General features: G+C 45.3%; 1 long non-coding RNA gene across 1 annotated transcript; it reads left to right on the plus strand.

Annotated features, from left to right (window-relative positions):
• Positions 1–704: 704 nt before the first annotated feature.
• Positions 705–5257, plus strand: LOC135901054 (uncharacterized). Its single transcript, XR_010564011.2, has 2 exons — positions 705–766; positions 3119–5257. It is a non-coding gene; the product is annotated as an uncharacterized lncRNA (long non-coding RNA).
• Positions 5258–20559: the final 15302 nt, after the last annotated feature.

The following is a 20559-nucleotide window of genomic DNA, read 5'->3' on the forward strand; positions in this document are numbered from 1 at the left end:
TTTAACCAAACTGGATGCGCGAAATTCGTGACTTATGAATAGATTTTAATTCATCCTTTAGTAATGCTTCTAAAAGAGACTAGAAATAGCATGTGACTACCTCTCCAATCAGCAGATCATACACTTACAGTCATAAGTGGTAGTTCCATGCAGTCTCGCACTCTATATAACCTTTCCTTTCAGCACCATTGGAACTGGCGGCTGTGTTTTCAGAAGGAGGAGTGCACTTGGCACTGTATATGTATGTGTGAAGTCGGTTTTCTTTGTATGTGTTGGCTCACTGATACAAACAGTGCAAAAATCAGTTGTACCATGAGGCTGACGACGCCTTCTGCTGCTAGAAATGCGGCACTTCATATTTTATAGTACTGCATGAAATATAAATCAAAGCTAGCACATAAAATGATCAAAAAAACTAACCGCTGTTATAGCTATTTTCCTCAAAGAAAGCTTGTCCTTTATGGGCTGTGTTAATCTGAGCTCTCCACCGATGTTTCAGTAGTGAATCCCTTAGTGAGTGAGAGATTGGGGGCAATTAATCGTGTTAGTCTTTAAATGATGTCCTAATTATGTGTATTTGTTCCAACAAAGTTGTCTAGATTACTTTATTGTGTAGTGTAAAGCTTATGAAACCATCAGCAACTAGTGAGTTACTAACATGCATATGCATTTGTCACTATACAGGTGGCACTCGGCTGTACCCACTGCAGTGCTGTGGAAATTGCCAGCACCAGCGGCTTTGCAACAGCTGTTTCACAGCATGTCGGTATGTGCTAATTTATAGTTATGTTGGGATGGGTTAGTATTATGGACTACTGCTACTCTGTATTGTGACAGATCCATATGATAAGTGATGTAATGGGCACAGTGAAAACCTGTGAATGTTTTGCTATGGTAAATAAAAAGGCTGTCCTTTTCGTCACTGGAGCAGGAGAGAAGAGCATGCAGGCACTCCTGAATGTACATATATTTCAAAACATGAGAGAGACATATATATATATATATATATATATATATATATATATATATATATATATATATATATATATATACACATACAATTAAACTAAAGGCAGGGACATTCCATCTTTCATATTGAATTGACTTGTACAGCGCAAAAATACAACACTGACCACAGAGAAGCCCACATGTTAACAGGTTTGATACACACAATAATTCAACAGATTTGATACTTCAGGTGTGCTATTTTACGCCAGGGGGAAGGGAAAGGGGACAAAACCAGAAAAAAGTGGAGTGGAAAAGAAAGGAATCGTGCCAAAAAGCATGAGAAACATCGTGCAGCCAGGATCGCCAGCAGGACATCTGAAAAGCACTCCGATAAAATTACATACAGGGCAACCTTACGTATTGTTTGTTTCAATCAACTCAGATCACATGCAGCCATTACTGCAATCAAGTTGTTTCCTTATGTCATGAGGGAATGATGTGGGCCCAAAAAACTGTTTAGAGCTGAAGGATTATGTTCCATGCTAGCCTCATTACCTGCTTTTTATCATATTGTTATCAGCTGCTTATGTTAGGGACAAAAAGTAAGAGTACGAGGTCTTTCCTGATTCGCCATTCCACACAACATGTCTTTGTGACTATATGTACATGCAGATGATCCATAGATGAAAAATATTCAGTACAGTAGAATCTCATTACAAGATACACTTGGTTGTAAGAGACATATGAAAATGGTTTGGTTGGTTTTTCGATGTTTGCAACGTTAACAACACTGTACGCAAGAGACACCTTTGTTACTAACGACTTTTTAAGTATTCACTACTTCGAAGGGACACAAGCCAGACACATTCACTTCATGCACCTTGTGTGCTCTGAAGGGTGTAAAGATCACGCAATCCTCACACAAGTCAATTGCGCATGTCTCTTTAGCATGGACTAGAAAAGGAAGGCAACGAGGACAGTGCAGGGCAGAAAGTGTCGACAGTTGAAGCTGACGAGCGTCTAAGAGCACCTCAAAGGCACTGCGAGCAACAAGGCTTGCGAAGTGAAGTGTTTAACTTTCAGAAGTTAGGAAGGAAGCTAGCACAATCTACAGTCACTAAAAAGCTGTGAATGTCTTCTTTAAAGGGCCCCTAAGCCACCGAGGTTGAAATTTATTTGCGGTGTTGCAGTTGTACATGTTAAGGCAACGAACACGTAGCCATGAGAGATTTTCGAAACGGTGCAGTAATAGTGGAGCTACGTGTTTGATTTTTAAAAAGTAGTCCCCGCTCATTTTACCCTTTCATCTGGTACACGCCATCTGGATAGTATCGTCTTTTCCTCGCCTAGTACACCTCCAAATGTTACGGGACAGGCCATCACCAACGAGCTCTGTTGCTGCCGCGCAGGCCCATCGTCCTGCGAGGGGTGGCGCTAATGCAATACAATGGAACTGTATGGTGACTCTAGTTGAAGAGCCTCATAGGGAGACCCTTCTGTTGGCGTTTCTGTTCTTTGCCCCCATTGGCTGCCCACAATGGCATCGCGAGCAACGCGACGAGGAAGAAGGAGTGTGTATTTGCTTGCAGGCCTTGCCGGCAGTCGTACACTTTCGTTCGACCAATCGACAGCACCGGAAACTGGTGAATCATCAGAGACAGCCTGGTGAAGTCAGGACAAACTGGGGGGTGCAGGATAGGTCCAAAGAGGCGCACGGAGTCGTTTTCTTCATATTGTGGTGCTCCCACAGTGCTACGCACTGTGGCGTTTGGCATCGTCAATTGTGACGGCATTCTGATTTTGATGCGCGTGTTTACTTGAAATGTTCAAAAAATGTCGAGAAGTGGTTTAGGGGCCCTTTAAGCCACCCTGAGCAATTATTCCTTCAGATATATCTAAACATACTTTAGTGATGATGCATAATAAAGTGATCTAGTCTGGCTCCTCAGTGTTTTAAAATTTTTGGTATTGAGAGACATGTTTCCCGTGCCTCTTGAGTATCTCTTCTGACGCTTAACTGTATTGTACACACACAATTGTATAACTCCTCCTGCAAGTATTATTCATTAAGCCTGGTCACTGATGTGCAAAGCTTGTGGTTAAGTTTTGATGTCCGTACTTTTTAGAGCTATGTTTATTAATTCACGCTCTTATTGGTTCTTCGATGCAGGAGGCAATGCCTACGAAATTATTGGCCCTGATGACGAGAGCCCTCAAGGGGCAAACGACATCTCTGTTGCAGAAGTGAGCCCGATACCACCTGAAGTTACCATGACAGGTGGCACGGCAGCAATAGATACAGAGACGGCCATGTCTACTGCAGCTGCAACAGTGTACGAGGCAAGCAGCAGTGTGTCAGCATCAGGAGCAGTGTCAGAAGGAACCGCACCAGGCCTGGTAGAGCAACATGTGTGCTATCACTGTGACTTTTTTTGTAGTGCATACAACTCATTTGCTCAACATACGAAAGCTTTTCACCACGACTGTGAGCCAGTGTTCTTGTGCAGCAAGTGCAAGACTAAGTTAAGTGTTATAACACAGTACAAGCATCACTTTAAGATATGAAAACATATTACAGTTGTTGCCTCCCCAGCCAGCCCACATAGCGACAACAATGTGGAACACATGGTAGGACACACCTCTTCCCCATTAGAAGATAGTAGAGACTGTCATTGTTGTTGTTAGATTAACTGGTCTTTGTAGGCAACTAGAAGGACAACACAGGTGTCATAAGATTGTTGTTTATGTTGTTGTTGAAGAGGTAAAAAAGAAGTTTGATGCAGCTGAAGTGCCAACTGATATTGAGCAAATCAAGAACAAGCACCTGAAAAAGCAACACTATCGAAATTTGGGTATCTGTGTGCCGCCAACTCTGGTAAGGATGGCATAGGACAGAAGTGTGATGAAAATCACATAGACACTGCTGTTCCATCACTGGTCACAGTGAGCAGTGACTTGTAGGGCAAGAGAGTCAACTGAAACGAACATTATGGCACAGTGTCATGCTCCCATGTGACCATTTTCCATGTTATTTTGCATGATACAGCTCAACCTCCAGAAACGAGACTGCAAATTGTCTGTAAAAAGCTTTCACAAAAAATTATTCATAACACTATTAACACAGCACTATCTTCTTTTTTTTGTGGGTTCGAGGTTCCCGGGTGTCCATTAATGCAAAAATTGCGGAAAAAAAGAACGTGTGTCGTACTTGCACCTTTTTAACACGTACGAGGGGAACAGAACTTTTCTAGTCATGCATCTTCATCATACTATCAGGTTTTTAAATGCCTTTTATAATTATTATTACCAGTTATATCTGAGTGCATTGTATGCATTTATCAGGTCAGTTGGATCAGATGCCTTATCTGCAAGGGAGCCCTATATTCAAGAAATTTGAATTAATATAGGTACGTTAGAGACGCAGTCTTTCAGCACTTTATTGCGTGTGGTTTAAGCATTGCTCAATACTTTTGTGGATGACAGTTTCAACCGGCACAGCACTGCGCTTTGTCACGGTCATGTATCTTCAAAGTGGTGTTTACCATTTGTGTTGATGTGTTTGTGTATTCATAGAGCAAGTTCTTAATTTATTTTTTTCCGCATTCTTGTGCTTGCACTAAGCTTGTATAAGGCAGGTACAAAATGGGCGTCACTATAACGAACTGTTCTGTTGAGCTTACACTTGCAAATAATAGTGTTCAGATGGCCACACTTCTATGCAGGTGCACCGATAGCTTTGTGTATGTTCTCATGTTTGTATAAAGCTTATATAAGCTAGTTACTAAATGTATGTCACTAAACATTGTGATATTCTTTAAAGAACTGCTTGGTTGGTTTTACACTTGTGAATTAGTATTGAGGCGGTGGTATTTCCATGTAGGCCCACTGCTAGCTTTCTGTGTGCTCACGTGTTCGTATTAAGCTTTTACAAGGGAGTTACAGCATGTACGTAACTAAGCGCTGTGATATTTTTAAAGAACTGCTTTGTTGGTTTTACACCTGTGAGTAATAGTGCTCGGGTGGCACTAGTCATGTGTAGGTACACAGGGACCATTTGTATACATTATGCTCATGTAAAGCAGTTACAAAGTGTATGTCACTAATCACTGTGATATTTGTTGAAGAATTGCTGTGATGGTTTTACACTTGTGAATAATAGTGGTCAGGATACAGTACTTGCGATGTATAGTTGAATTTATACAGTGCCAAGACATGGGCTGTATACGTACCAAAAGAAATGTATGTCATTATATTGTTGTGATTATTACTGCTTGGATTTTATTAAACTCTAATAAAATTTTTTCTTGTATCTATTGAGGTATGGCAATTTGTCATGCAACCAAACTAAGGACCTGAACTTGTGCATACAAATAAACAGCTAATTTAAGAGTATACTGCTCATATTCTGCGAAACCAGTTTAACAAATCTTGTACTACAATGCTGAAAAAATGACAGAGCTGACAGGGATGTACAGAAAGTTCTGCACTGGCTGAAGGACTGCTCCACACTGGAGTTGGTAATGTTGCCTTTATTAAAGTAGAACAGTAAGTGAGCTTCTGTTAAAAATGTGACAGTCAATGCAGAAACACAAAGCAGACGAGCAGATGTGGCACATTTTTTTCAGGGCCCTCCATGCCTACTACTGCATTTCTAGTCTTCCTGTGCTCTTCGTATAAGCCCCGGTTCAGCCAAGGTTTTTACTCCATGACAGTTGTTCTACTGGGTTCGTAGCAATATTGAAGAAAAAGATGCAATGGTTTTCAAGAACTTTCGAGGCCCCGACACAGTAACTTCAAGGATCTCGTGCGATTTTTTTAGTAGTTTGGACAGGCGATAACTTGTTCAACAACGTTGTTAATTTTAATGCAAACAAAAGAATACAAAACAAATCGCAATTCACTGATTTCGAAAATTTGAAAGACTGCTAATTTGCCTTTCATGCACACAAGGAAGCATTTCAAGAAAGCGCTCAGTTTTTCTGCAATAGCACAATTAACTACTTGGACCTGCAACATTTGCAGTTTTTGAATACTGTTTGGTTTGACAGTGTATGGGATGTCATCTGTTGCCTCAGCTTTTCACCACCAAATAAGCAATAGTCATTTGTAATTTCCTTTTATTGTGTCTGTAGCTCTCAATTTACTCATCACGGCTTTGAATGCCTGAACTGTTGAGCTTCCTGCTTCTGCTCCTCCAAGTACATTTGTCGCCGGTTCCATGTGCCTAAAACTGGTATCTGCAGCTCCTTTGTAATTTCAACTTTAAGGATGTCGCTTTCCTTCTATTACCTCCACAGACAATTCACTGTGACATGCGAACAGTGTCACAGAAGGGGAAAAATACCACTTGGCAATGTCTGCTATGTCTAGCCAAGTGTACAAATTTAAGGACTTTCCAGTACTTCTAAAAATTCCAGGGTTTTCAATGCCTTGAAAATGGCATTTTAGAAATAAAGGGTTTTTCAAGGATCGCTACAAACGCTGGCTTCTAGCACCTCAATAATTTGACAAGCTTATTTTGGCATGGAGTTCGGAAATTCATGCTTTTTAGCTAACGCTGCACTATCTCTGTACATTGAAGCCACGAGAGCGCAACCATTTTGGAGTAAAGAAAAATACTGAAAGCTTTTAATACCACTCTTTTTCTATGGAGCTTCGTATTGCCTAGTTAGGTTTACGAATGTGCCTGGTTTTGGTGGGCGTTTCTTCGACATTTTCTGTGAGAAGTAGATGACTAACCCCCGTATTCAGAAATGTATATTAATACAAAGCTCATGCTTGACTTTATATAAACGACGCCTGGTGCGAACGTCCCCCAGACCACCCGCCGTGGTTGCTCAGTGGCTATGGTGTTAGGCTGCTGAGCACGAGGCCGCCGGATCGAATCCCGGCCACGGCGGCCGCATTTTGACGGGGGCGAAATGCGAAAACACCCGTGTACTTAGATTTAGGTGCACGTTAAAGAACCCCAGGTGGTCGAAATTTCCGGAGTCCTCCACTACGGCGTGCCTCATAATCAGAAAGTGGTTTTGGCACGTAAAACCCCATAATTTAATTTTTTCCCCCAGACGCTCACTGCCTTTCTTTTGGTGCGTTCACGACTTGCGTCATTTAGATCAAGTCAAGCATGGGCTTCAAGTTATGATGCATTTCTGAATATGGGGGTAAGCGTGCGCAATTCCGGGCAGCGCATTGTGCCATTGACACTGAGAGGAAACGGGGAAAACAAAGTTAACGCCCTATACTCCTAAACTTTCGCCTACCTGTGGTGTGCGTGTATCATGGAAGAAGAAACAGCGCAAACACCACGACGAAAAAAAGCATCAACCACACCAGCGCTTCGTGGTGTTGTCCATGTTTTTGCGTCGTCCTTGTGTTGCGCTGTTTCTTCTAAAATGCTCAACCAACTAGCCGGCAAGTCTATCCTGTGCATATATATTGAACACACGTATGAATGTAGATGGTCTTCGAAGCTTTTAGAACGAGCACTGCCACAGGATACGAGCTGTGCACGCGTAACAAGTGGACACATTAGTCATTTAAACATGCGTGCCAATGCATGTGACGCGGCTATCGGCATAAGCAGTCTCCAAATGCTGGAATGCATGCTCTTCAAAACGCTAACGATCCGCTGCTAATGCAGGAGAACAGCTCACAGCGGACTGAACCAAACTCTAAACATATGCACTTGAAAAGAACGCCTACACGGCAGCGTGAGGCACGTCGAAATGCCTGGTACGAATGGAACTGGCGGAAAAAATAAACAGAAATGCTCACCAGTATACGCGCGACTTAAATTCACATACGTGTATGGTTGGCACGATACTTCGTATCCGCGTATTTTCGGAGAACATATAATGCATGAACTGGAAAAGCACTCGATCGTGAGCTGAACGGCACATTTGTTATTTTCCTGGGGTGACGACAAGCCGTGAATAGTTCTCACGTCGTCGTCTACGTTGTATTCCTCCGTTAGTCGTAGCAAGGAATGGAAATGATGCAAACGCAAACATATTCCAGTACACAACAGCACAGCACACTGCAGAGAAACTCCACCCACCGCAGCCGATTTCTCAAATACATTTGCTTTGTATATAAGATCTAAAACAACACGACTGTGCGCGGTGGCTCTGTGGTGTAATGGTTAGGATGTGTGCTTTGAATTGTATAGATGCGAGTGTACGCGGGTTCGATTCCACGTGATGTATAGAGCAATGTGGTTCTCCAGATAAGTGTGTGATTCCCTCGACTACTGTGTTCTAATTAGATTATGTGTCTCCTGATTGTGAAATATGCGAAGATGTTTGCGGATTGAACGTGAATTAGCTTTTTTTTCTCCGCAGTGGCGTTCGGGAGACGCATAGGCCGATTCCGAGCAGTCACAACTCATGGTAGGCAGCAAATAGCCTGGAAAAATGACTTTAAAATCCTGCATAACATTGCTCACGCCTATTCTGAAGGCTGCTTGGAATTGGGCCACTGAGTCTGAGGAGCCGCTTGGTGAACGGTGTATCAGCGACCCTAATTTGATCTGATTTCCTGCCTGCATGCGTGGCCAGGACTTCGCTAAGAGGGTATTGGGAAGAGTACTAGCACTCTGTATGGGGGAGTACAAGTACTCGGTCTGGTGGAGTGCCATTACCCCTGCGGTGAGAGTATTACCACTCTGCAGAAGAGTACTAGCACTCCCTGTGGGAAGAGTATTATCACTCTGCAGAAGAGTACTAGCAATCCCTTGCGGTAGAGTAACAAAACTCTGTCAACAGGAGTTGACCTACTCTCTCTCAAAGAGGGTCGATCTACTCTCGAAAAGAGAGTGAAATATGGGACAAGCCGCTACTCCCTCAAAGGGAGTGCCCGGCACTCTCTTAGTTTTTAGAGTGCAGTTCCTGAAAGAATTAACGTACGGGTGCTAATTGGTTCAGCTGAACAAGTTCCTAGCAGTCATTCAATATAAATGCCCCGTTTCGGGGTAACCTGTAAATCTGCTAACTTGATTCAGGCAAGGAAAACATTTTTTGTTCTTTGACAGTCTCAGCATGTCTGCAATCCATTAAAAGTGGGTGCCCGGTGTGGTACCACCATTGTCTTCTTCAACGAACACAGCAGATCTACGAATATCTTTACGTGTATGTGAGGCATGCCGTTCCTTTAATTGCTTAAATATTGTCCTTATGATACTGCACCCCATAAATGAAAGCAGCCGTATTTATTTCAGAGGCTGTTTAGTTGAGCGGACGTATATTTGGGGATGGCATTACATTTAGGTCTTTGTTCGAAGCGGCAAGCAGGAAGCTTACATATGTTTTTCCGCCTCCGTTTCGCAAGAGCTACTGATTGAAAACAATATGCTTAAAAATACACACGATAGATACATGCTGCTTGAAGAACAAGAAAAATATTTGTTCTCCAAAGGGAACCGTACAATAACATAGTAGAAAGAAAACGACACTGCGGGCCCAGTGCACGCGCCATCACCTAGCGGCAATTAAAAAATATGAAATAAAGAAGGGAAAGAAAGGCATCTATTCCTAAGGCATAAATATATGTTATTTCCAATTCTAAACACCGTTTGATCGGTCTGAGCGCATATACCAGCACGCCAAGTGGTACGTATGACCCTTGCGAGAAGGGCCGCCAGCAGTAACTGCGCGACCTTGTTGAGGCCCAATCTAGTTGAATGGCAGCGCCGCCACAGTATTTTTTGTCGTCGCGCGCCTCACTGCAAAGCATGCGCCGACCCAGCCACTCGTCCCACTCAACCATATTCTAGTACACTTACTTTCCATACATATGTCATACATACGTTTCAAACGAGCGCGGCAAAAGCATGCCTCCGTAGCAGTTGCCGCCTTGGTGCTTCGCGGAACTGACACGGTGACGCTGACGGCTGAATCCGCCTAGAGTTACTGTATACGCTACCGTATATATACAGGATATACGATGTATATATACAGTAACTCTAAATCCACCCACTCACCCAGCGCCCTGTTCCAAAGGGGACACTCATAACATCCATCCCTCCATCCATCGCTGCGCCGCCTGACCTCATGGGCGCCACCATACTGCGTACGCAGTGCTGCCATCTATGGGCAGTCGGCCTGCTGTCTTCGGCGAGCACTACGTCTTGTATTTCACGTATAGGCTCGGCGCTGGTTTTCGATCTTTCTTTTCGCTCCCGCGTGGTCTGGTTAGTATAACGTGTATTCTACGTGGAAAACAGTTCTGTGAGATGTACCGAAGTGGTTTCAGTTGGCATGGCCACACTTTCTGCTGGCGTTGAGGCGGACGGAACACGCAGCGTGATCCTCGGAGATCAATTGTGTATTTCTGAAAATTCCATTCACTAATGTGACCTTGTATCAGTATTCTCCTTTAGTTCTAAGCAGTGGTTTAGGGACAATAAAACATACGCGACGATCGTAACAGCGTGGGTACCGTTCTGCTACGGTAGAAGTTGTGCTGATATACTTTGAGAAGCGTTCAAACTGTTAGCTGTGGATTACATTGCGTGACTACTTGGTTCGGTGGACGTGGTTTCCATCCATGAATAAAATAGTCTTAGTTACTAATAACAGCATACCTTATAGTGTTAATTACACTTGTCCAGCAAAGCGACCGCTTACGAACTGCGCGAGCGTTCGAAGCAGTGGTAGATGCTGGATTACAGATATCATTGCTCTATATAGCGCAAGGTTCAAACATGCGACATCAAGGTTTATTGATCTATAAACGTTGTGCGGCACGACCATGTGAGGTCTTATTGATGCGTTAGCCCGTTTTCTCTCTCTTGTTTTTTTTTTTCAAGAAAGAGGATGACAACAGATTTCTTGTTTTTTCGGTTTTAGTCGTCCCGTTCTCTACGGCGCACTCACCCATATTACGAAAATTTTGTCCTCGCAAATAGCAATTGCATTCTTTTCACGCGATCCCTCTTGGATACTAGGGCTTTACAGGGAAAAACAGGCAATGCCGAAGCACATAGCTTACATATGTATCATGCTGGTTCAGCAACCACAGTGATCGCTGCGCTGAGCAGCGCCATCGGCCTCATACAAGAGGCTAGCGCAGACATATAGCGATTTCAAGCCTACTAGTCTTGAAATGCGTGAGAACGAAGCCGGTGTATCACAAATATTACATAGAGCCTGGCACGTAGATGTTCCGGGTTGCCTTAGGTTGGCCGTACAGGAGCATGCGCTCCTATGTTTGATTCATAAGCCAAGCGATCAGATATTGAGCAGATTTTCCATTTCCTGGCAATGCACAGACGCCGGTTCTCTTCGTTGAATTAAAATCGATACACCCAACATAGTTCCCAACACGTACACACACCGCGGCTGATGATGGGGTCACATGTTTGCGCCCCCAAGAGATATTTCCGCGTGGAGTAGTTACCGATGCACCGAAAGGCTCCACACTGGTTCCCCGACGACCTTGTATGAACGGACATTGCGTGAATTTCAAAAAGTACCAGCTAAAACATCTCCAAAATCGTTCCGCAGCAAGCGACAGCAATACCTTCAAGCAGCGTCGCACCCGATTGCACAAGCCAGAGAGGAGGAAAGGCTCGCGGCGCCCCCTTTCCTGCTCGCCCGATGAAATGGTCCATACCACGCGAGCGGCTTCCGTATACGATGTACTGAGAGCCCCGCCAATTCCATGGGATCGTGCTTGCACCACTTTGCAGAAAATCCAGGCAGTAACACATTGTCCGTAGAGCGCTCTCGACGGGACGGCTCGTGGACCAAAGCCGGCTCCGCCGTTTCAGGCGATTAACAGCAGTGAGGGCACCCTACCTCTCGCGCCACGTGAAGACTCGGACGCGGTCGGAAAGCAAAGGTGCCGTCTGTGCATTCCGCGACACGCTGTAAGTGGGCGTTGCTTTACCTGTCAAAGAAAGGAAGCCGCCACGACGCACACAATGCGATCGTCGACACCGTCACCTCTGCAGGACAGTCAGTTGCACGTGGCGATGAAACGTCAAGACAGGGAGTTCAACGCGAGGTGCCAAGGGTCACTGCGAGCTCCGAGAAACACGAAGAGAATTATTGGTGACAAGAATGAACTGCACGCAAAGCTCTTCCGAGAGAAGTTTTCACAACCACGGCAAAGTCGCAGCAGGTACTGCGTCAGGCCTGAAACCTGCAGGAAACACGCAGGAGAAAAGGGAAGCAAACCCGAGAACGTGGCTGCCCAGAGACCAAGCCCTTCCACTCTTCCAGAAGAACGAACTAAGGGGAGACTGCAGTGACCTCGTGAAACACGAAGAAGGCTCTGTGAAAGAGTCTTGCATACATCACAGGAACAGAAGAATAAAGTAACTGATTAGCTCGTTTTAATATGTGACTGATTTCAGTTTGTCAAACGAAACCCAGCCTTCGAAGACGCGTACACAAGAGAAGGACTAGCACACACACGCTGGGACTAGCAACAGAGTTTAATAAAAGACTTGTGTCGAAAACAGAATAAAACCAACACGCTCATGCGCCATGCAATATCAAGCAGCCATAACAAATATTTAAAAAAACATCGGTGAACGACATTCTAAAGACATTTTTCCGAAAAAGCAACTTCTTTGCAAGATAGCGATAAGGAGGGTGCGCTCACGCACTGATTGTGACCGTGTTTTTGGAGTTGGTAAGCTTCAATGACTTCTCTCTCGCATTTAGTGGCTCCTCTAACAATTGTGTGGGTATCCTCATGAACAGGATGGCCAGGGAAACTTCGACAGTTTGCAGGCAAGTTTTCCCCTCCACCTGACATCACAGACATTTCATGTTTTTTTAAGCAAACATTGACACAGCGTCCCGTCTGTCCGATGCACACTGTGCCATACGACAACGATATGCGATAAACAACATTGGTGGTGCAGTCCGTGAATCTTGAAGCATGGCGAATAGTGCAGAAACTCTTACGTTTCGGATTTTCAGTCCTGGCACAAAGTCTGGAAGGCCTACATGGCGCAGAGAACACAACTCGTACGCCGTGTCTGGTGGCAACTTTTTTCACGTTGTGTGAAAGCTTGTGGATATAAGGAATAACTTCCACTCGCTTACGATCTTCAGTTCCGATTGCGTGTAACCTTCCATTTATTTCTTTTTTCAACCTGCTCAATTCAGTTTCAGCTGCCACCTTTAACATGTTATCAGGAAAGCCAGCCGCCTTTAGACGCTGGATCTGCTCTTCAAAACTTTGCTGCGTTGAATAGTGGCAGCTTTTCTTGGGCCATTATTAAAACACAGTGCTACTATGCCTCGCTTCACTAATTTTCAACGTTACGACTCATATTGGTAGAAGAGAATGCAATAAGGTTTTTAGACTTGAAATTGACCTTTTCTAACAACAGACGCGTTTGCCGCATGTATGACCCCCGCACTAAGAAGCAGTTTCTACCATTTGAGTCATTACATTCAAAATTAGTGAAGGGAAGCATAGTAGCACTGTCAGTGCTCTCGTTTCAACCAGCAAAGAGCAGTCCTCTCAGCCACCCAAGACAAACTGAACAAGCGCCCAATGACAGAAAACAAGATCCTTGGAAACTGGCCTACGCGAACATCAATGCGATCCGCTATGAAGGTGCTGCTGCGGTACTTAAAGGGACACTAAAGGTTACCAGAAACTCAAGTTAAAATGTATAGAGCAATGTTCTAGAACGTCTAAGGCGTCAATATAATCGCGAACAGAGCTTTAGTAACCGAGAAATTGAGGTAAATGCATGACACGATTTGAGACCCCCCAGCGACATTCCGGTACTAGCCCGATGACGAAAGCACTCCTCATAATTTGTGTTACTAATACTCAACTACTCGTATTAAAAATATAATTTCATTCGATTATAAGACGGAAAAAAATGCTACTTGTCTGCGTCTATTTGATTCTAAGAAAAAATAACATTTTGACGTTACCCTTCAGTAATATGGGTGTTCGAAAGGTTTCGTTTTCGCTCGACTCTGCGCGCTCGACTCTGCGCCGCGCACGCTCTGGAGTTTCAGTAGTTTGGTTATCGCGTCATGCTGTGAGGGTTCTGCTGGCTCACTAAACTTTCATTTGGTACAAGCAGCGAGAATGCCACGTCCATGTGATGTCGTGGGAAGCCCTCGTTGCTTTGCCGCTCCGCAGAGCCGGTGTCGAGGCCGCCGTCGTAGTACGCAACGACGCCGGCAGCGCGAGCCCTCAGCAGCAGGTCGCGCTTGTCAGTGCTCAAATCGCTGAAGTTGAGCCCACCATCGCGCGCCAATCTGTCGGTGTCAGGGTCCATTGCGACGAGCGTCGAAGTTTGCGTCATAGAATGAAGTTCTCCTTCCGCTAGCCACCATACTCCCGCTTTCGCTCTGCTGTCGGCTCTGTCTTGGCTCTGTTTCTGGCCGCGCGTTTGCGTTTTGCGCAGAAAAGCCGTAGCGCCGTCTGCAAACGCCGTTCTACTCACCGATGGCGCAACGTCACTATGAGACCATGATGTCAGTACTCCTCGATCGGAGGGCGGGCGATTTTAACTGCGCTAGAGGTACGCGGACGCTTCAGAACGCATTTTCTCTTAAAATAAGTATCTCCTTGGCACGAAACAAGCGTTTCGAGGTTTCTGGGATGGTATTTCAACAGTCCACGTTGACTCAATAGTAACCTTTAGAGCCCCTTTAAAGGGCACGGGACTTTCTGACAAATTGTGACTGTACACTGTGTGACGTAAGATTGTACGGTGACACTGCGTAAGACTAGGAACGCCTTTGCGGGCTGCGTGACAGTGCACACAGAAACAGTTCGTGTGTACGTGCATGCGTGTGTTTAGGTTTTTCTTTTTGCTATCCTTCTCACTCTCACCAATGGCATTCCCTTGCCCCTCCCCCAGTACAGGGTAACCAACCGGAGATAATCTCTGGTTAACCTCCCTGTCTTTCCTTTGCCTTGCTCTCTCTCTCTCTTGCAGAATTCCAAAATCATGCTGGCAATAGAACCACCCGGTGCGGCATTTGGTATGTTCTCCACACGGTCATTGAAACGTTACCATTCCCTGCATTTGTTTTTAAGCAGCCTTCGTGATGATGTTCCTGTGTTTGCTTGTGCAGAGAGAGAGAGAGAGAATGAAGAGGAAAGGCAGGGAGGTTAACCAGATATAGCTTGTGCAGGGCATCAGCAGCACTAACGACGTGGTGTACATGCTGAAAATAGCAGTTTTGTAAAAAAAAAAAAGTAAACGCTGATGAAGTTCTGAGATCGGGCTATGCGCAAGCAAAGTTGGCTCCTAAACGTAAAGTTTGGTTTGGAACCAACGAAGAAAGTGAGGGCGACTACATTTGGTTGAACACAACCTTCAGTGGACACCCAACTCCAGCCGTCAACGAAGCTTATGTTACTAAACTTATTTGCTCGGAAGCATGACAGGCTCTCCAGACAGAATATTTGAACTTTGGATATAGCAAATCGACACACTTCAGCTACTAGTCAGTCCCTTAAATACCATCTTGTGAAATCCTTAAACCCACAAGCCAACAAAACCTTGGTAGCACTGGCAGACGCCACGGATACCGGCAGAGAGATTTCTTAGCGTTTTGAAATCTTTTCACCTAAATTGCAGCAGATTTTAATGATGTCTGTGAAGAATACAACGTCCGCTAATGATTGCACTTGTAAATTCTTGCGGTATCAGTATCGGTATCAGTAGCGGTATGTATCGGTATCAGCTGACGTTGTTCTTGACATACGCCTACTAAATGTCTGTGTAGAACTAATGAACGTTTCCGGTTTATGCCGAAGTAACCAAGTGTTACCGCTTAGCTCGACGGACAATGCCGCCTCCCCACCCGGCACTCAGCCGGGAGGAGGCCGTAATCCTAAGGCAAATACAGACCGCGTCACTCCTCGCCCCCCAATGCTGCACGTGCTTCACCCAGAGCTCTATCCGAGTGGGCTGTGCGGTGTTTGTGCAGCGGGTCCGGCGGACCAATGGCACATCATGTGGGGCTGTGCCAGGTTCCCGACGGCAGCTAACTCCAGGACTTACTCGCCCGAACTTCAAGGTGCACTGCAGTCTGCAGACAAGGACACACAACTATGGGCCATTCAGCAGGCCCGCGGTGCGCTCGAAAAGCACAAGCTTCATGACCCACTACAAACGGGCCCAACTGGGGTAGTGCAGAGTAGGGTATAACCCTGGGTCGACGCTTGGCCACCGTCACGACGCGTTAAACCGTCGGTTGCCGCCACTTTATTAAAGTTATTCCTATCCTTAACCACTATTCAAATGCCGCAAATCTTAGTGGTGGCGCTTGCGCCATTCGGTGAAGATATGCAAAAGCACAATTCTAGATAAGCGCAAAGGAGATGAAGCCTGCTAAGATTGAACAGCAAAGAATGAAATCAAAAGGGAAAGGCTGTTTGATTATTCAAAGAATACTGCACCAATGATCGAATTCAAATCAGGATGTCTTAGCACGCAGACTTATAGGAGAGCATCTTCCGACGAAGACATTTTTTGCATAGAACGCTTATACGCCTGCCACACGGGCACAGAAAATGACATTAACTGGCTAATGCCTCAAACTTTATTGTCATTCGCGGGGTGCCACACGGACATGCTTAATGGCATTAAAGCTTAATGCCATTCGGGATGTAGTGCGTTCTCGTAACTCACTTAGCCGTATCCAATGTCTCCACATTCTGACGAGACTAAACGGATTATTAGTGAAGAACAATTAACATATTCTTCACTTTCTTTGAAAAATCGCTCTTTCTCGCGGTGTAGTGCGTTCTTACAATTATTACAACTCACTTGGCTGTCGAATGCGTACTCTCGTTTACAATGTCCCCGCCGTGACCATAGTGACCATATTCTCACGATATTAAGCAAGCATGTAGATAAAAACAACTAATATATTCTTCACTTCTTTAAAAGGAGCTCTTTATTTTCGCAGAGATCAGCAGGCGATCTTGCCGCTACTCACGGCTAGAGCACTGATCGTTAGCGCGTTAGCCAGGAGAAGCTGTTGGTTTCCACGGCGGCGGCTCCTTGCCTTGATGGCCTCATAGTGAAGCCTTCGAATTTCTCGACGATGCTTGACTCGAAGAAGCACATACGCCAGAACAAACTGGAGCACACAGTCAAATTCGTCAGGATCGCTGCTTGAGAGCTTTGATGCTGGGAACACTATTTCTCCAATTTATATGCTTTGGCTACGCTATGGATTGGCCGTCGATCTAGCTTTGGCTTCAAACAGTTTACGGCTGGGTGCAACAATGACATTCCTGAAGTACACTACATAAAATACGCTGATCAATGTTTCTCCTGCCATTTCTTAAACATCTGCTCCCTAGATAACTGCTTTTTATTGTATTGCGATTGGCAAGCAAACTTATCCGTTTCACTGCAGCTATCGCCATCGCAACGCTTAATGTCATTAAGTATGCGCGTGTAGCAGCGATCGAAATATAATGGCATTAAAAACTTAAGGTCTTAAACTTTTAATGGCATTAACGTCGTCCGTGTGGCACAGGTATTAAATGGGGCGGGAACCATTGAGTATGTTTTGGTACAATGTCACAACGTCTACTCAGCGATAAATGTAAAAATAGTTAGCCTACCCGAAGTTCTGGGTTTTAAGGAAAGTTGGGGGGAACGCAAATGAATATGCGATGGAGAGCAGTAAAAAAACTTTTCATACTGGTAACGCATAGGAAGGGCAAACATATAGTAAAGCCAAGGAAGGAAGGAAGGAAAAAGTGGAGAAGGAAAGGGAGGGAGGTTAACCAGTTTAGCTTAAGCGGTTTGCTCAAAGCATCAAAGCCAAGTTTAGCCGCACAAGCATGCACGAGCACCAAAGCCAAGTTTAGCCGGAAAGCGGAAAAGGCCTTAGGTTGCACATCCGAAGTATAAAGTTGTTCTTAACTATAGCGAAGCTGCAATGGGGCGCAATTTACGGAACTGTTGCTTTCTCAGCGCCACGAATGCTGGCGGGATTGTGCTCACAAATCTCGAATCCAAATACGCGGCAGTCACGGAGAAAGAAGCACGTCAAGCATTGAGCGCCTGAATGGTTGGAACGGTTACAAAAGTTCCGCGCAAATGTGGAAAAGTTCTACACACTGACAAGACTGACAGACGCATCAGTGTGCAAATCAATCTGACCACTGGGGTTCCTTAAAGCTATTGGCACGCGAGCATCCCTTGCAGTGCACTCTGATTTCAATGCGGCAGCAGAAAACTGAAATCGAACATGCCATCTGGTGCTCAGTCACAAACTGCGCCTATAATAGCCACTCGAGCCACAGCGCAATCCATTATGTGTTGTATTGACATCTATTCCGTTATCTCTCACGTGCTTGTATCCGTTTAGGGATGCTTTGGATACCACTTTGGATACCCCGTTCAGAACGCTCGCTACAAAAAAGAAAAGCTGAAACTTTCGCATTTTGTTCTCATGGAAACAAAGGGGGGCACACCGAGTGCGCGGCTTCCTTGAGGTGTCAAAAGAGCACACCGGGGTTACACCATCTTTTTCGATTGTCCTTCCGGTGACTGGGGGTCGTCCGACGTTGCGAGACCGCAGGCACGTAGGCAATATGTGAATTACCATTTTTCCCGCGCTCCCTCATCACGGAGCTGCGTCCTGCAGCCTTCATCGGCATTCGTGTGCCGCTCTCGCCGGCTACACGCCATGGGAACCGCGCCATGCCTCCGCCCGCCCCTCCTGCTCCTTGAGCTGCTGGCATCGCCGCGGGCGCGCGCATAACCGCCGCATTGAGACGTGACAAGCTACAGGCACGTGGAGTTCCCTAAAGGGTGTCTCGTCATTTGACCCCGATGACTTGCCCCTTTCGGCGTTTGTTTTTTGCCTCGCAATTTCTTGTATTACTGATCATTCCTTATAAATTATTTCTGCACGCGCGTTAGGGAACATCCAGCTTTCGCTACGGGCCTGTTTGGCAGAAAAACCACGTTAGTTCATCTTTCATCTTCGCTGCAACAGCTTCGTGTTACAGGTGTCTGGAATGTGATACAGCGTCGATGGCGTTGCGCATGAAGAGCAGGCAACGAGCGCCGTCTTTGTGGTGACCGATTCTCACGCTTGTGGCACATACAGCCGGTGCTTGTAAAAACCTCGTTGTTCCTGCACCGGGCGTTCCATGAAACGATTGGCAGTTTAATGGAACGGAAAGAGATTACCGTGGCTGAAATCTCACAAGCCCCAGACTGCCCCAAGTGCTCTGATTGGTCACGTTCGCACAGAGACATCGAACGCGCGAAAACAGCGTACGTTACCGAGCATGTTGCTACGCAGCAATGGAAACGACTGTCACGTGGTTTTTTTTTTCCTTCCCTACTAGAGAGACAGCTAAATCACCAAATTTATCTTGGTTCGTAGCTGAAATCTCACAGTTCAAAACACGAAGGGAGTCACATTTTCGAGGGGACATGGCTGTTTCTTAGATCGGAGCTTCAGGGCTTCAGGCGCCTCTTGGCCATAGGTTCAAGGTAAACACGCGCTATATAATTAAAATTGCTCTACCTTATTGATCAGACGTGATAAATCAAATCGATTCATTTCTTTAGGCTGACACCTCCTCAGCTGCGGCTACGACTATGAACGGTACATTGAACGGTATGAACGGTAATGTTGAACATTGCATTAAAGAAAGCAGAAAGCCCCCCCCCCCACACACACACACGCACGCACACACGCACACACACACACGCACGCACACACGCACACACGCACGCACGCACACGCACACACGCACACACACACACACACACACGCACGCACGCACGCACGCACGTACGCGCGCACACACACACACACACACACACACACACACCCTACAAAGACTTATGGCCTCCAAGCTAAATTATGAGACGTGCATTTCAGCGATGGGAAGTTGAGCACGCTGGCTTGTAAAAATGGCTTGGTGTACATTGATTAACGGCTCTTCACTGGAGGCATTCCACATTCTTGTTTCGAGCCCGCGAACACCGTGCCAGAACGTGGGCTAATAATATTTTTCTCAGTAGTTTACATTTGCGCCGAGCTATGAATCTCGTGCAGAAGTACCGTTCTTTTAATATTACTGTCACGCTTAATCAGGCGCTAACATTACCATATAAACGCAGGCGTTTTAAAAACAACCCCTTTAAGAAGTGAAGATCGTTGTAAGAAAAAGGAAAATACTGATATGCTGTGATCAACAAAGTAATATAATTAAGCACTAACTGACGAGCACGGAGTAAACACTAATAAGGTTGCAGGAAGGCACATATAACTTTAAAATAAAACACCGCGCTCGTCTCAAAGGTAGCAGAGTTTCTCATTTTATCAAACACCAAACACGTGAGAAAATGATTGCCCGTTCCAAGCCCACTGCTGCCACTGAACACACCCCTGTCATCTCTGGCTCTCCGCCCAAGGTCGGTCATCTGCAGACGCTCGCATGCAGGCGAGAAGGGACTACGTTCTCAGGCTTTTCCAGATTTCAACCACTTTGTCGAGATCATGCGAAAGCTTTCGGAAGGTCAACCTCTTATCGAGAATTCATCATTATGTACAACATGCAAAACTTTATAAAAAGTACGCTAATTGCATGATTTCAAAATTCTGCAACTACGCCAGCTGCTGAAAA

This window comes from Dermacentor albipictus, chromosome 1, assembly GCF_038994185.2.
Source record: "Dermacentor albipictus isolate Rhodes 1998 colony chromosome 1, USDA_Dalb.pri_finalv2, whole genome shotgun sequence".
Taxonomy (NCBI): domain Eukaryota; kingdom Metazoa; phylum Arthropoda; class Arachnida; order Ixodida; family Ixodidae; genus Dermacentor; species Dermacentor albipictus.